Source organism: Scyliorhinus torazame, chromosome 2 (genome assembly GCF_047496885.1).
Source record: "Scyliorhinus torazame isolate Kashiwa2021f chromosome 2, sScyTor2.1, whole genome shotgun sequence".
NCBI lineage: Eukaryota > Metazoa > Chordata > Chondrichthyes > Carcharhiniformes > Scyliorhinidae > Scyliorhinus > Scyliorhinus torazame.
In genome coordinates, this window is record NC_092708.1 from 269,179,119 (window position 1) to 269,196,220 (window position 17,102).

A 17,102-nucleotide genomic window follows, 5' to 3' on the forward strand; every position below is an offset into this window, starting at 1 on the left:
CGGAGACGGATACTATTAGCTTGGAGGGACTCAAAGCCCCCGAAGTCGGAGACCTGGCTATCGGACATGGTTAGCTTTCTATGTTTGGAGAAAATCAAGTTCGCCCTGAGAGGGTCAATGTTAGGGTTAATTTGGAGGTGGCAGCCGTTCGTCGACTTCTTTGGTGAAAATTAACCGTCAGCAAAGATGGGGGGCTGTGGTTGGGGTTTAGTTTAGATTAGATTAGTGTGTTAGAAAGGTGGGATGTGTGAGGGAGGAAGGTGGCCTTTGCATTATGTTTATATTTGTATGTACACTGCCTCTTCTGTTATTGTTATATAATCATAAATACCTCAATAAAATGTTTATTAAAAAAAGGTTTGCGGATGATACGACTGTGATGGACCGTATCTTGAACAACGATGAATCAGACTACAGGAGGGAGATAAATCACTTGGTTGCATAGTGTGCCGAAAACAACCTCTCTCTAAAGACCAAGGAACTGATCATCGACTTCAGGAAGCGTAGCACGACACACACTCCCATCTGCATCAATGGCTCTGAAGTGGGATGGTCAATAGCTTTAAGTTCCTGGGGGTCACCATCACCAACAATCTGTCCTGGTCTACTCACGTTGATGCAACAGTCAAGAAAGCCCAACAACGTCTCTACTTCCTGCGGAAGCTAAAGAAATTTGGCATGTCTGCATCGACTCTCACAAACTTCGACAGATGTGCGATAGAGAGCACCCTATCCGGCTGCATCACAGCCTGGTATGGCAACTGCTCAGTCCAAGATCACAAGAAACTGCAGAATGTGGTGAACTTAGCCCAACGTATCACACAAGCTTGCCACCCCCACATTGATGCTGTATACACCTCCCGCTGCCTCAGGAAGGCAGACAACATTATCAGAGACCCCCCCCCCCCCACCCAGGCACTGCCTTCTTCCAAACCCTTCCATCAGGCAGAAGGTATAGAAGTCTGAAGACTCGCACATCCAGACATAGGAACAGCTTCTTCCCCACAGCTACAAGACTCCTCAACGACTCCCCCTCGGACTGATCTGTTCCCTGTAAGAACACTATTCACGACGCACTATGCTGCTTTTGCTCATGTATTTGCTTTGTTTTGCCCCTTGTTCCGCACTGTAACCAATCACTGTTTGTCGATGTACCATTTGTCAATGTTCTCTGTTGATTATTCTTATTGTCTACTATGCACGTACTGTGTATGTCCCTCGGCTGCAGAAAAATACTTTTCACTGTACTTCGGTACATGTGATAATAAATCAAATCAAAATCAAATATTGGAGGGAGTTCCATTACCGCTATGTATATGGGGCACAATTCTCCCATCGGGAGTCTAAGTGCCGACGCCAGAGTGAAAACCAGAATATTTCACTCCGGCGTCAGAGCCCGCTCCAGCCCCCTATTCTCCTGCCCCTGGGGGGCTAGGAGCGGCGTCGCGTCATTTACGCGCGCCAGGCCTTGGCGCCGTGTAAAAGCGGCACCGCGTAAATGATGCGGCCAGCGTCGTGTAAATGACGTCACCTGCGCATGCACGGGTAGGCCGGCGCCAACCCGCACATGCGCGGTTGCCGTCCTCCCCGAGGTCGCCCCGCAAGAAGATGTTGGATGGATCTTGCGGGGCGGCGGAGGAAAGGAAGTCCTCCTTCAGGGAGGACGGCCTGCCGATCGGTGGGCACCGATTGCGGGCCAGACCGCATTTAAGGCCCCCCCCGGTGCGGGAACCCCTCTCCCCCCCACACCGGCCGCCCCCCCAGCGTTCCCGCGCTTTTCCCGCCGGCAGCGACCAGGTGTGGACGGCGCCAGCGGGAAACCGTCGTGTTGGACAGGCCGCTCGGCCCATCCGGGCTGGAGAATCGCCGCCTGCCCATTGCAAACGGCGAGTGGCGATTCTCCGAGCGGCCAGCCGTGATTCTCGCCGCGCCGATTTGAGGGGGGTGGGAGAATCGCATGCGGGTGTCGGGGCGGCCTGGCGGGACACGCGCGGCGCCCCGGCGATTCTCCCACCCGGCGTGGGGGGGAGAGAATTCCGCCCATAATTTTGTTTACTTGCTCCTTTCCTCTTTGGGAATCAATAAAAAGAATTTACAAAAAAAAGAATCTGGGCATTTTGGAACATTGTGAACAATGTGTCCACTATCTCTGCAACCTTAAGCTCCCTTAGTTTTCCCAGTGCCTTTTCTCGAGTGATGGTGATTGTTTTGAGTTTCTCCCTCCCTTTTGCCACTTCATGATGTAAGCTGAGGGGGAAGTATCCCTTTCAGGTTGGCACATGGCAGAATTGAGATGGGGCACACTGTAAGTAATATGTGTGCAGTCAGTGGCATCCTGGACCTTCGAGGAACCTGCACAGCAAAACTCTGTGTTCCTTCCACCTGTTTCCTCATCAAGAGATGACGAGGTACAGTTTTCTCTTTCTGAATGGACCGTCTTGGTGAACTCTCTTACATAGCGGTAGACTGCAAACTGTGAGGTGTTGCTCCAGCAACAGTCTGGAAAGAGCCAGATACCAGCAGAGCCACAATCACATTAACAGCCACTGACAATGTTGTTCTTCCTCTGCTCTAAGGATGCAGTTGTGGTTCCAGCAGGTGGTAGATTTCGGCCAAAAGCTTGGTAAACCGCTGGCACTCCAATATTGGTTGCGGCTGGAAGTTCAGGGAAGAGAATTGCTCCCTAATCACCCTCTGTAGACATGGCCTCCTGCTGAGAGCCCGTCCCCCAACACTAGCCACCACTCCCTCCGCACCAAACCCTCACTGCTCCCAGCTGCTTGTTCTACTCTGCTCACTCCCCCTGTCCTGCTCAATTTCAGAAAGAAGATCAATTGGATCACCCGTGTGTGAAAGCAAATGGTTTTAGCAGAAGCTTTAAAGTCAGCAAAAGCGTTCCTTTTCTCCCTGCCAGACCATTCCATGCAGACCACTGAAACTGGCTTTGCTCCGGGTGCTCAGGTTTCCTCCTACAGTCCAAAGATGTGCAGGTTAGGTGGATTGGCCATGCTACAAATTGCCCCCTAGTGCCCAAGGATGCGCATATTGAGTGGAGTGATGGGGGAATGGGCCGGATAGGCCGCTCTTTCAGAGGGCCGGTGCAGACTCGATGGGCCAAATAGCCTCCTTCTATAGTGATTGTAATGGTTCTAAAGGCTTTTTGATTGGTGTTTTATATCAGTTCACGAGCATTATTATGATGTGCGTCATTGATATCATTGGCTGTCCCTTGATTTGAGGATGACATTTGAGATGTCTCATGAGATAGCGGGAGCTGCAGTACAGGATTATCTTTTCTCTCCTTCTCTAACCATGCTCTGCCTCATCATTACGATGTTGTCACTCCATCTTGATGGACAAGCTGTTGCCATTTTGAATGGTAGCAAGCTCCTCCTAGTCATTAATGTCGCTGCTGCCGTGCTTCAAGCTGAGCTTCAGAGTTTTTTCTTTGTCCTGTCCTGGAATCTTGGTCTTTTCGAGAGTTGAGAAAACAGGACCAGGCGGGGAGGTGCTTTTCAGTCACCCAGACACAATGGGTGGGATTCTCCGGTCGCCGATGCCGAAATCGCTGGAGTATCCCCGATTGTGTCAAAATCGGGGGGGGGGCACTTTTACGATGCTCCGCCCACTCAAAAAGGGCATACTCGGCGAGTACGCCGCACGCCATATGGCCGACCTCAGGACGTCACCTGAGGCCCTCCCCCGATGCTCCGCCCCGATGGGCCGCGTTCCTGCTGGCGTTGGTTACTCGTGCTATTTTTTTCCGTCAACCTGGCTTGGCAGTAGCGAACTGAGTCGAGCTCCACCACAGTCGGAGGGGGAGCCATTCCGTGAGCAGGGGGGCTTTGGCGCGGGCTGGGGGCACTGGTGGTGGGTGGTCCAGAGGTGGCGAGGCTGGTTACTGGGGGGCAGGTTCTGGCAGGCCGTGTCCGCAGCAGGCTGCCGTCAGCGCATGCGCGGCCAATGACACATCAATTCTCCGGCCGTATCCGCAGCTGGAGCCTGGGGTTCTACACTGCGTGCCTGCTAGCCCCCCACCAGACGGAGGATCGGTGGAGGTTTTGCGCTGTTTTTTATGGCACAAAACGCCACTGTTCCCACGCCGCCGTCAGCACATAGTCTTCAAATCAGAGAATCCAGCCCAATGTCAGGTCCATAAAAGTTGATTTTTCCGGAATTTTTCCTGAATGCTTGTGGAGCTGACCTCAAGAAGGTCACCAGCATTTGTTTTACCCTCTTCCCATTGAATCCGGAGGAGGCGGCGGAGGCATTGCTGATGTGTGTACTTGGACAGTTCATTCCCGTTGCTCCTCTACAATGCCTAGCCGCCAAGAAAATATCCCAATTTGTCTATCTCGGATTGAGAGTGGATGACCTCGCATATCCCCACATTGAATTCTGTCAGTTTTTTTACTCCCTCACTTAATCTATTTATGTCACTTAATGACTTCCTGCTTCCAACTCCACAACTGCTGGGCCTGAACAAGGTTAATTCCTTTACAAGATTTTAAAAATTGGAGGAATTCCCACTTTTCTTGTCAGAGGGGCCTTTACTTCAGATGTGGTTAGGGCGTTGTTAAACAACAATGCACACTTCTGCCACAGTATGAGTCAGTTTGTACAGACCTGTGTATTCCACATTAGTAAATCAGACAGAAACAAAGTGCCTAAGGGTCCTATTTAAGCATTCACAACACCTGGAAGCACATTACATAATGTGCATTTTCAGGAAAGGGCTTTTATTATCTATTATTCCAGTATGCAACACCAACTCATGCCAATCATGTCCAGTCATTTTCGAACAGACATTGACACTTATCTAGCTGGTGCAGCATGTGACTTGTCCCACCGTGAGATGTCTGCACCTTAGAACATAGAACATACTGTGCAGAAGAAGGCCATTCAGCCCATCGATCTGCACCGACCCACCCAAGCCCTCACTTCCACCCTATCCCCCGAACCCAATAACCCCTCCTATCCCTTTTGGCACTAAGGGCAATTTAACATCGCCAATCCATCTAACCTGCACATCTTTAGACTGTGGGAAGAAACCGGAGTGCCTGGAGGAAACCCTTAGCAGGGGAATGCAGTGATTATTTTTACCTAGACCTTCTTTTGGATCTTTTTCCAAGGAGACAAGGTTCCATTTTCAGCCCCCCCCTCCTCCCCCCCCTCCCCCCACCACAAGCAACCTCCTGTTTCAGGCAATGGGCCCCGTTCCCATGGAAACAGATGTCTGTGTGTCAAGTTGGGCTTGAACTGACGGGCCTGCGTTGTGCTCGCTCTGAACAGCCCCTTTGGCCAATAGGAAGAGGAGGCCTGGCCAAAGGTAAGGATTGAAAAATGTTTGTGGCCCTTGAGTTCACAACTAAGACTAGCATCAGAGCGAGGAACAAATAGTTTCCTATGAAATGTAGGTCCACCATTCAGTTTCAATGCAAGGAATGTTCCCACCTGTTGTTTTGTCCATTACTTTGTCCACAATTCCCTTTGGGAAACAGTTTTCTTTATTCATAATGATATTTCTATCTGTACCTGATGTCTGCTCTGTGACTCAATTACTAGGGACTGGTTGTCTTGGTGTGATTAGTAGTGTTGATGTACAATGCCCTTCACAATCCTAAACAAGTCAGAGGCTGAACTTCTTTTCTCCGTATACTTTCCAAAAGAGATCTTTCCGATAGAGGAGTGTTTGCTGGAAGAGTCCAGCAGCAGCAACATGCAAGAAGCTCAACACTATACTCAGTACCAAGTCAGCTTGCTTGACTGGCCACATAGCAAAAGCAACACCTTAACCATTCACTCCCCTCGACACTGGCACGCATTGGCAGCAGTAGGTGCCATCTACAAGATGCACTGCAGCAGCTTGCCAAGCCACCTTCCAAACCAGTGACATCTACCATCAAGAAGAACAAGGGCAACAGACACATGGGATCACCAGCACCTGCAAATTTCCCTTCAAGTCGCACACCAAGCTGACTTGTTACTACAAACAGTTGCTTCACTGTTGCTGGGTCAAAATCCCGGAGCTCACTTCGTAAAAAAAATTTTTTTTTTAAAGTACCCAATTCATTTTTGTTTCCAATTAAGGGGCAATTTAACGTGGCCAATTCACCTACCCTGCACATCTTTGGGTTGTGGGGGTGAGACCCACGCAGACAAGGGGAGAATGTGCAAACTCCACACGGACGGAGAATGTGCAAACTCCACACGGACAGTGACCCGGGGCCAGGATTGAACCCGGGACCTCGGCGCCGTGAGGCAGCAGTGCTAACCATTGTGCCACCGTGCCACCCAGATGGAGCTCCCTTCTTAACGGCACTGTGGGTGTACCAACACCACATGGACTGCCGTGCTTCAAAAAGGTGGCTCAACACTACCTTCTGAAGGTAACCAGGAATGGGCAATAAATAACAGCTGGAAATGTACACCAATGCAGACAACATTTGTGGAGAGAGTGAAAAACCGAGTTACTATTTCGGGTTAATGCTCTTTATTTAGAAATCAGTAAATGGGAGCTTTGTTCAGGATGCCCACAACCCAAGATTGAACACAATAAGTATTAGCTGCAACTTAATCCTCCAGTCTTCTAGGTAATTGTAAATCGCCTGCAATATCGCAAGAAAGAATTTGCATTTATATAGTGTGCCTTTCATGATCCCTGGCCATCCCAAACAGCTTTAATGCCAATTGATGAGTTTTGTTGTGTAGTTTTGCAACATTGCATTTTATACATAACAAACACCCAATTAATTAAATGACCTGATTTTAAATGAACCTGGTTGTAGGGATATTGATAAATATTCAAGAAGACTCAGATTGGACTCGAGACATTAACTCTGTTTCTCTCTCTCCAGGTGCTGCCAGACCTGCTGAGTTTTTCCAACACTTTCTGTTTCCATTTCAGATTTCCAGCATCTGCAGTATTGTGCTGTTATTTTAGGGTATGAAGAAAGAGTTTGCTAAAGTGGGCCTGAAAATTTTGGAGAGAAGCAGGAATAAACATTAAAAGAGATGTAGGAAGGAAAATAGGAACAGGAGTAGGCCATTCAGCCCATCGAGACTGGGTTATCCTCTAATCTGAAGCTCAGGTCAATCAACATCTCAAGAATATTGTGTGTTCCAAGTCTTGCGCTCAGATGTGCAGAGAGGCAGGTCACCTCCAAAGCAATTTCCATTCAAAGCTGCTGAGTGAGGACTAGATACTTCATCAAGAAGAGAGAAGTGGGAGAGGCTCACTGAGGGTTCATAATGCTTCTGAACTGCCCAGGAATATCTTGTGATTAAAGGTTAATTCCGAGGGACACCTACCAATGATCATAGAAACACTTCCCCTCCTGTTTGTGGCCCTGTTGTTTGTTGAGAGTTCAATGTATTCAAGAACATATACATTAGCACAGCTGCCTCACAGCGCCAGGGATCCGGGTTCGATTCTGACCTTGTCTGTGTGAAGTTTGCACATTCTCCCCGTGTCTGCGTGGGACAAGGCAAAGAGGCAGGCCCCCATGAGTTAGCACAGATGGCATGGGGTTTGAACTTGCACCATTGCAGGTATCCTTCACCACTCGCTAGCTGCCTAAACAACTGAGGTAACAGATCCTTAAACCTCCAGGATACAAACCAGTAAGAGTTGGCAATCCTCACCCCACATTCCAGTAAAACAGGTCCTCATCCCCGATACCTTGCTGGGAGTGATATGTTGGGCATTGTTACACAGCTAAGGAGTAAGCAGAGGAAATAGGCACCAACCTTCTGGAAATAATCTACTGCCACAGGGTTAAACTTCAGTTATAACAATTAGCAAAAACATTTCCAGCTTCCAGGCGAGAGATATCGTTCTGATGTTGTCACTTGTCCAAGGAAACCGTTTTACCACCAGGTGTCAATCTGGAAGCTAATTACTGCCAAAAATAATCTCTTACGACACTCCATCTATTAACAAAATATGTGTTTGCATAGTAACCTAGGAAACACAGACAAATAAAATTTCCTGCAGAGTTCCCACAGATTCTATACACTGTGTAACACACTGTTCAGTACACCTAGCTCTCCCTGTGTAACACACTGTTCAGTACACCCAGCTCCCCCTGTATAACACACTGTTCAGTACACACAGCTCTCACTGTGTAACACACTGTTCAGTACACACAGCTCTCCATGTGTAACACACTGTTCATACACAGAGCTCTCCCTGTATAACACACTGTTCAGTACACACAACTCTCCCTGTGTAACACACTGTTCAGTACACAGAGCCCTCCCTGTGTAACACACTGTTCAGTACACACAGCTCTCACTGTATAACACACTGTTCAGTACACACAGCTCTCCATGTGTAACACACTGTTCAGTACACCCAGCTCTCCCTGTATAACACACTGTTCAGTACACACAGCTCTCCATGTGTAACACCCTGTTCAGTACACCCAGCTCTCCCTGTATAATACACTGTTCAGTACACACAGCTCTCCATGTGTAACACACTGTTCAGTACACACAGCTCTCACTGTATAACACACTGTTCAGTACACACAGCTCTCCATGTGTAACACACTGTTCAGTACACCCAGCTCCCCCTGTGTAACACACTGTTCAGGACACCCAGCTCTCCCTGTGTAACACACTGTTCAGTACACACAGCTCTCACTGTATAACACACTGTTCAGTACACCCTGCTCTCCCTGTGTAACACACTGTTCAGTACACACAGCTCTCCATGTGTAACACACTGTTCATACACAGAGCTCTCCCTGTATAACACACTGTTCAGTACACACAGCTCTCCCTGTGTAACACACTGTTCAGTACACAGAGCTCTCCCTGTGTAACACACTGTTCAGTACACACAGCTCTCCATGTGTAACACACTGTTCAGTACACCCAGCTCTCCCTGTATAACACACTGGTCAGTACACACAGCTCTCCATGTGTAACACACTGTTCATACACAGAGCTCTCCCTGTATAACACACTGTTCAGTACACACAGCTCTCCCTGTGTAACACACTGTTCAGTACACAGAGCTCTCCCTGTGTAACACACTGTTCAGTACACACAGCTCTCACTGTATAACACACTGTTCAGTACACACAGCTCTCCAAGTGTAACACACTGTTCAGTACACCCAGCTCTCCCTGTATAACACACTGTTCAGTACACACAGCTCTCCATGTGTAACACCCTGTTCAGTACACCCAGCTCTCCCTGTATAATACACTGTTCAGTACACACAGCTCTCCATGTGTAACACACTGTTCAGTACACACAGCTCTCACTGTATAACACACTGTTCAGTACACACAGCTCTCCATGTGTAACACACTGTTCAGTACACCCAGCTCCCCCTGTGTAACACACTGTTCAGGACACCCAGCTCTCCCTGTGTAACACACTGTTCAGTACACACAGCTCTCACTGTATAACACACTGTTCAGTACACCCTGCTCTCCCTGTGTAACACACTGTTCAGTATACCCAGCTCCCCCTGTGTAACACACTGTTCAGTACACCTAGCTCTCCCTGTGTAACACACTGTTCAGTACACCTAGCTCTCCCTGTGTAACAATCTGTTCATACACCCAGATCCCCCTGTGTAACACACAGTTCAGTACACCCAGCTCCCCCTGTGTAACACACTGTTCAGTACACCCAGCTCCCCCTGTGTAACACACTGTTCAGTACACAGAGCTCTCCCTGTGTAACACACTGTTCAGTACACAGAGCTCTCCCTGTATAACACACTGTTCATACACCCAGCTCCCCCTGTGTAACACACTGTTCAGTACACACAGCTCTCCATGTGTAACACTCTGTTCATACACTAAGCCACCCCTGTGTAACACACTGTTCAGTACACAGAGCTCCCCCTGTGTAACACACTATTCAGTACGCCCAGCTCCTCCTGTGTAACACACTGTTCAGTACACCTAGCTCTCCCTGTGTAACACACTGTTCAGTACACCCAGCTCCCACTGTGTAACACACTGTTCGGTACACCCAGCTCTCCCTGTATAACACACTGTTCAGTACACACAGCTCTCACTGTGTAACACACTGTTCTGTACACCCAGCTCTCCCTGTGTAACACACTGATCAGTACACACAGCTCTCACTGTATAACACACTGTTCAGTACACACAGCTCTCACTGTGTAACACACTGTTCTGTACACCCAGCTCTCCCTGTGTAACACACTGTTCAGTACACACAGCTCTCACTGTATAACACACTGTTCAGTACACACAGCTCTCCATGTGTAACACACTGTTCAGTACACCCAGCTCTCCCTGTATAACACACTGTTCAGTACACCCAGCTCTCACTGTGTAACACTCTGTTCATACACACAGCTCTCCATGTGTAACACATTGTTTAGTACACCCAGCTCTCCCTGTATAACACACTGTTCAGTATACCCAGCTCCCCCTGTGTAACACACTGTTCAGTACACCCAGCTCTCCCTGTGTAACACACTGTTCATACACCCAGCTCTCCCTGTGTAACACACTGTTCAGTACACACAGCTCTCACTGTATAACACACTGTTCAGTACACCCAGCTCTCCCTGTGTAACACACTGTTCAGTATCCCCAGCTCCCCCGTGTAACACACTGTTCAGTACACCTACCTCTCCCTGTGTAACACACTGTTCAGTACACCTAGCTCTCCCTGTGTAACACTCTGTTCATACACCCAGCTCCCCCTGTGTAACACACTGTTCAGTACACCCAGCTCCACCTGTGTAACACACTGTTCAGTACACCCAGCTCCCCCTGTGTAACACATTGTTCAGTACACCTAGCTCTCCCTGTGTAACACACTGTTCAGTACACTCAGCTCTATGTGTAACACACTGTTCAGTACACCTCGCTCTCCCTGTGTAACACTCTGTTCATACACCCAGCTCACCCTATGTAACACAGTGTTCAGTACACACAGCTCTCCATGTGTAACACTCTGTTCATACACCTAGCTCCCCCTGTGTAACACACTGTTCAGTACCCAGAGCTCTCCCTGTATAACACACTGTTCAGTACACACAGCTCTCACTGTGTAACACACTGTTCAGTACACCCAGCTCTCCCTGTGTAACACTCTGTTCATACATCCAGCTCCCCCTGTGTAACACACTGTTCAGTACACAGGGGGAGCTGTGTCACACACTGTCCCAGTACACCCAGCTCTCTCTGTGTCACACACTGTCCCAGTACACCCAGCTCCCCCTGTGTAACACACTGTGCAGTACACCCAGCTCTCCCTGTGTAACACACTGTCCCAGTACACCCAGCTCTCTCTGTGTCACACACTGTTCAGTACACACAGCTCACGGTGTAACACACTGTTCAGTACACACAGCTCTCCCTGTGTAACACAGTGTTCAGTACACACAGCTCTCCCTGTGTAACACACTGTTCAGTACACCCAGCTCCCCCTGTGTAACACACTGTTCAGTACACCTAGCTCTCCCTGTGTAACACACTGTTCAGTACACCCAGCTCTATGTGTAACACACTGTTCAGTACACCTAGCTCTCCCTGTGTAACACACTGTTCAGTACACCCAGCTCTATGTGTAACACACTGTTCAGTACACCTAGCTCTCCCTGTGTAACACACTGTTCAGTACACACAGCTCTCACTGTGTAACACACTGTTCTGTACACCCAGCTCTCCCTGTGTAACACACTGTTCAGTACACACATCTCTCACTGTATAACACACTGTTCAGTACACACAGCTCTCACTGTGTAACACACTGTTCTGTACACCCAGCTCTCCCTGTGTAACACACTGTTCAGTACACACAGCTCTCACTGTATAACAAACTGTTCAGTACACACAGCTCTCCCTGTATAACACACTGTTCAGTACACACAGCTCTCACTGTATAACACACTGTTCAGTACACACAGCTCTCCATGTGTAACACACTGTTCAGTACACCCAGCTCTCCCTGTATAACACACTGTTCAGTACACCCAGCTCTCCCTGTGTAACACACTGTTCAGTACACACAGCTCTCCCTGTATAACACACTGTTCAGTACACACAGCTCTCACTGTATAACACACTGTTCAGTACACACAGCTCTCCATGTGTAACACACTGTTCAGTACACCCAGCTCTCCCTGTATAACACACTGTTCAGTACACACAGCTCTCCCTGTGTAACACACTGTTCAGTACACACAGCTCTCCATGTGTAACACACTGTTCATACACTAAGCTCCCCCTGTGTAACACACTGTTCAGTACACACAGCTCTCACTGTATAACACACTGTTCAGTACACCCAGCTCTCCCTGTGTAACACACTGTTCATACACCCAGCTCTCCCTGTGTAACACACTGTTCAGTACACCCAGCTCTCCCTGTGTAACACACTGTTCATACACCCAGCTCTCCCTGTGTAACACACTGTTCAGTACACACAGCTCTCACTGTATAACACACTGTTCAGTACACCCAGCTCTCCCTGTGTAACACACTGGTCAGTACACCCAGCTCCCCCTGTGTAACACACTGTTCAGTACACCTACCTCTCCCTGTGTAACACACTGTTCAGTACACCCAGCTCTCCCTGTGTAACACACTGTTCAGTACACCCAGCTCTCCCTGTGTAACACTCTGTTCATACACCCAGCTCCACCTGTGTAACACACTGTTCAGTACACCCAGCTCCCCCTGTGTAACACACTGTTCAGTACACACAGCTCTCCCTATGTAACACTCTGTTCAGTACACCCAGCTCCCCCTGGGTAACACACTGTTCAGTACACCCAGCTCTATGTGTAACACACTGTTCAGTACACACAGCTCTCCCTATGTAACACTCTGTTCAGTACACCCAGCTCTCACTGTATAACACACTGTTCAGTACACCCAGCTCTCCCTGTGTAACACACTGGTCAGTACACCCAGCTCCCCCTGTGTAACACACTGTTCAGTACACCTACCTCTCCCTGTGTAACACACTGTTCAGTACACCTACCTCTCCCTGTGTAACACACTGTTCAGTACACCTAGCTCTCCCTGTGTAACACTCTGTTCATACACCCAGCTCCCCCTGTGTAACACTCTGTTCAGTACACCCAGCTCCCCCTGGGTAACACACTGTTCAGTATACCCAGTTCTCCCTGTGTAACGCAGTTTAGTACACCCAGCTCTATGTGTAACACACTGTTCAGTACACCCAGCTCCCCCTGTGTAACACACTGTTCAGTACACCCAGCTCCCCCTGTGTAACACACTGTTCAGTACACCCAGCTCCCCCTGTGTAACACACTGTTCAGTACACACAGCTCTCCATGTGTAACACACTGTTCAGTACACACAGCTCTCCCTATGTAACACTCTGTTCAGTACACCCAGCTCCCCCTGGGTAACACACTGTTCAGTATAACCAGTTCTCCCTGTGTAACGCAGTTTAGTACACCCAGCTCTATGTGTAACACACTGTTCAGTACACCCAGCTCCCCCTGGGTAACACACTGTTCAGTACACCCAGCTCCCCCTGTGTAACACACTGTTCAGTACACCCAGCTCCCCCTGGGTAACACACTGTTCAGTACACACAGCTCTCCCTATGTAACACACTGTTCAGTACACCCAGCTCCCCCTGGGTAACACACTGTTCAGTATACCCAGTTCTCCCTGTGTAACGCAGTTTAGTACACCCAGCTCTATGTGTAACACACTGTTCAGTACACCCAGCTCCCCCTGGGTAACACACTGTTCAGTACACCCAGCTCCCCCTGTGTAACACACTGTTCAGTACACCCAGCTCCCCCTGGGTAACACACTGTTCAGTATACCCAGTTCTCCCTGTGTAACACACTGTTCAGTACACCCAGCTCCCCCTGGGTAACACACTGTTCAGTACACCCAGCTCCCCCTGTGTAACACACTGTTCAGTACACCCAGCTCCCCCTGGGTAACACACTGTTCAGTATACCCAGTTCTCCCTGTGTAACACACTGTTCAGTACACCCAGCTCCCCCTGGGTAACACACTGTTCAGTACACCCAGCTCCCCCTGTGTAACACACTGTTCAGTACACCCAGCTCCCCCTGGGTAACACACTGTTCAGTACACCCAGCTCCCCCTGGGTAACACACTGTTCAGTACACCCAGCTCCCCCTGTGTAACACACTGTTCAGTACACACAGCTCTCCCTATGTAACACACTGTTCAGTACACCCAGCTCCCCCTGGGTAACACACTGTTCAGGATACCCAGTTCTCCCTGTGTAACGCAGTTTAGTACACCCAGCTCTATGTGTAACACACTGTTCAGTACGCACAGCTGTCCCTGGGTAACACACTGTTCAGTACACCCAGCTCCCCCTGTGCTCTCCGTTTTAGGGGACCTCACCTGGCGGCTGTGGACTGTGTCCAGTGCCACCGCCGTCGAGGGGGGGGGGGGGGGGAGCCTTTCCGCTGGCTGTTGGGTTTCGGGGGGGAATGGTGTGGGGTGGTCCAGGGCTGTCGATGGGCGTGACAGGTGGTCACTATCTGGCAGGCCGGGTTTGCGTGCGGCTGCCGCCATGTTGTACGGCGCAGGTCACCGCTGTGCGCATGCACTGCCACCGTCTCGGCAATTCTCTGTCCGGGGCTTTAAGTGGTGCGGCTGCTAGCCCCCACCGGGCGGAGCATCGGTGCGGGGACGGCGCCATGGTTTAGGCTGTAAGACTAGACACATGCTCCGGACATGGCCTCAAAATCAGAGAATCCAACCGTAAGTGTTGACGAGGAGACTGAATCGGTGGACTTGGATGACAACTAAATTGGTGCAGGTCCTGGAGCAATTCAGGATCCATTGATGGGCTAGTATCGGCGTCACATGGCACTCGATCGATTCCAATGAAAAAAGGAGTCTGATTTGCTGGGGTCAGGATTGCCACTCGAGAGGTTGACAAGCTGCAGCTGCATATCAGCACTCCACACCCCACACACACTCATCCCAGCCAACAAGATGGCAGCACGGAGAGTGGCACCCCGGTTTGCAGATGCAGACCTTGAGACCCTGCTGGACATCGTAGAGGGGAGGTGGGTTCCCCTGTTCCCCAAGGTGGTAAGGAGGCTGCCACCGGCCGCCGTAAACTGGGCCCGGGCACAGGTGGCAGAGGCCGGGAACGGTGTGGGCCCCACCGCCAGGACGGGACAGCAGTGCCGCAAGAAGCTGCACAACCTCCTCAGCGTGCCCAGGGTGAGTAACCAGCACCCGTGCCCCTGGCACCAACCCCCATCCCACACACCGTAACCCCCTCCTCCCTCCAACCCGGAGGGTGACCGAACCCCACCCGCCGACAGTCTGCTCGCTCCCCATTCTGCACCGCATGCCAGCACCCATACCGCCCGCCATGGCCGGGTGCCCTGCACACAAAGGGCACCAGCTGCCCACCCCTCTGCTGAATGCGTCCGACTGCCTAACACTGTGCAATTTCTGCCCCCATTCCCGGAGGGGAACCGCCGGACCTGCGGCCCCTCACCTCGGTTGGGCATGTTAATGAAGAGGCTCCTGGGGCACTATCTGGTGCTCACCACACACATGCAGCGGTACATCAGGTGGAGGTAGGAATCCCTGAGAGGGCGGATGGTCGCAGGGCATATTGACCCCAGGGACCAGCTGCTGTCGAGATGAGTCTCAGGCTTGTGGAAAGGGCGGTCCCAACAATAATGGAGCTGCAGACACAGAGCCAGGCACGACACGAGGGGTCGTCAGCAAATAGCCAGCGCCTGCCATTGGAGCAGCCCAACTGGAGCAGGTGACTGTGCCTACCATGCGTGCCACACAGGTCGGCTCCGCATGGGTGATTTGATTTCATATGATTTGATTTATTTATTGTCAAATGTACCGAAGTAGAGTGAAAAGTATTGTTCTGCGGCCGAGGAACGTACACAGTACGTACATAGTAGACACAGAGAATAATCAACAGAGTGCATTGACAAATGGTACATCGACAAACAGTGATTGGTTACAGTGCGGAACAAGGGACCAAACAAAGCAAATACATGAGCAAGAGCAGCATAGGGCATCGTGAATAGTGTTCTTACAAGGAACAGATCAGTCCGAGGGGGAGTCGTTGAGGAGTCTTGTAGCTGTGGGGAAGAAGCTATTCCTATGTCTGGATGTGTGGGTCTTCAGACTTCTGTACCTTCTGCCTGATGGAAGGGTCTGGAAGAAGGCAGTGCCTGGGTGGGAGAGGGGTCTCTGATAATGTTGTCTGCCTTCCGGAGGCAGCGGGAGGTGTTTACAGAATCAATGTGGGGGTGGCATGCTTGTGCGATGCGTTAGGCTGAGTTCACTCACTCTGCAGTTTCTTGCGATCTTGGACTGAGTTGTTGCCATACCAGGCTGTGATGCAGCCGGATAGGATGCTCTCTATCGCACATCTGCAGAAGTCGATGTGAGAGTCGATGCAGACATGCCAAATTTCTTTAGCTTCCGTAGGAAGTAATGACGTTGTTGTGCTTTCTTGGCTGTTGTATCAACGTGAATGGACCAGGACAGACTATTGGTGATGGTGACCCCCCAGAACAGGCACTGCCGGTACACAAAAGGCCTCATGTGGCCCCCGCTTCCCACCTCCTCCTTGGCTGTTGGACAGCCGGCTTCCATCCTGACCGGCTGGCTCCTGGTCCTCCGGGGCAGGGTCCTCCCTGAGCAGCTCCTGCTCAGCCAGCCTCAGTGCATTCCTGAATTTCGTAGTCCATTGTCTGCAGGGGTGAAAGGCAGGCATGTTAGCATGGTGCGTACCCCTGTGCGCAACCAGGTCCAACATTGCTGCCCCTATCCCCAATTGTACCCCCCCCTCCACATCCAACCCGGCCGTTCCCCCGGGGCACTCTGCCCTCCGCACAGCACCCCTTACCACATCAGTTCCCACCACCATGGCGGCGTCTGGCCCAGCACCCATCCGTGCCGACAGGTTGGCTCTACCCATGCCAGGAGTAAGCTCTGTGGCCCCCGTCTGGTGCCCTCCTGTCAGGGCTACTGCCCTTTGGTGGGTCACGTGATGCCCCACCACCCATATTCCAACGGTATTTACTGTACGTGCAGAATAGAATGCATTCACGCCATTGTCGAGGCACCAGAACATGG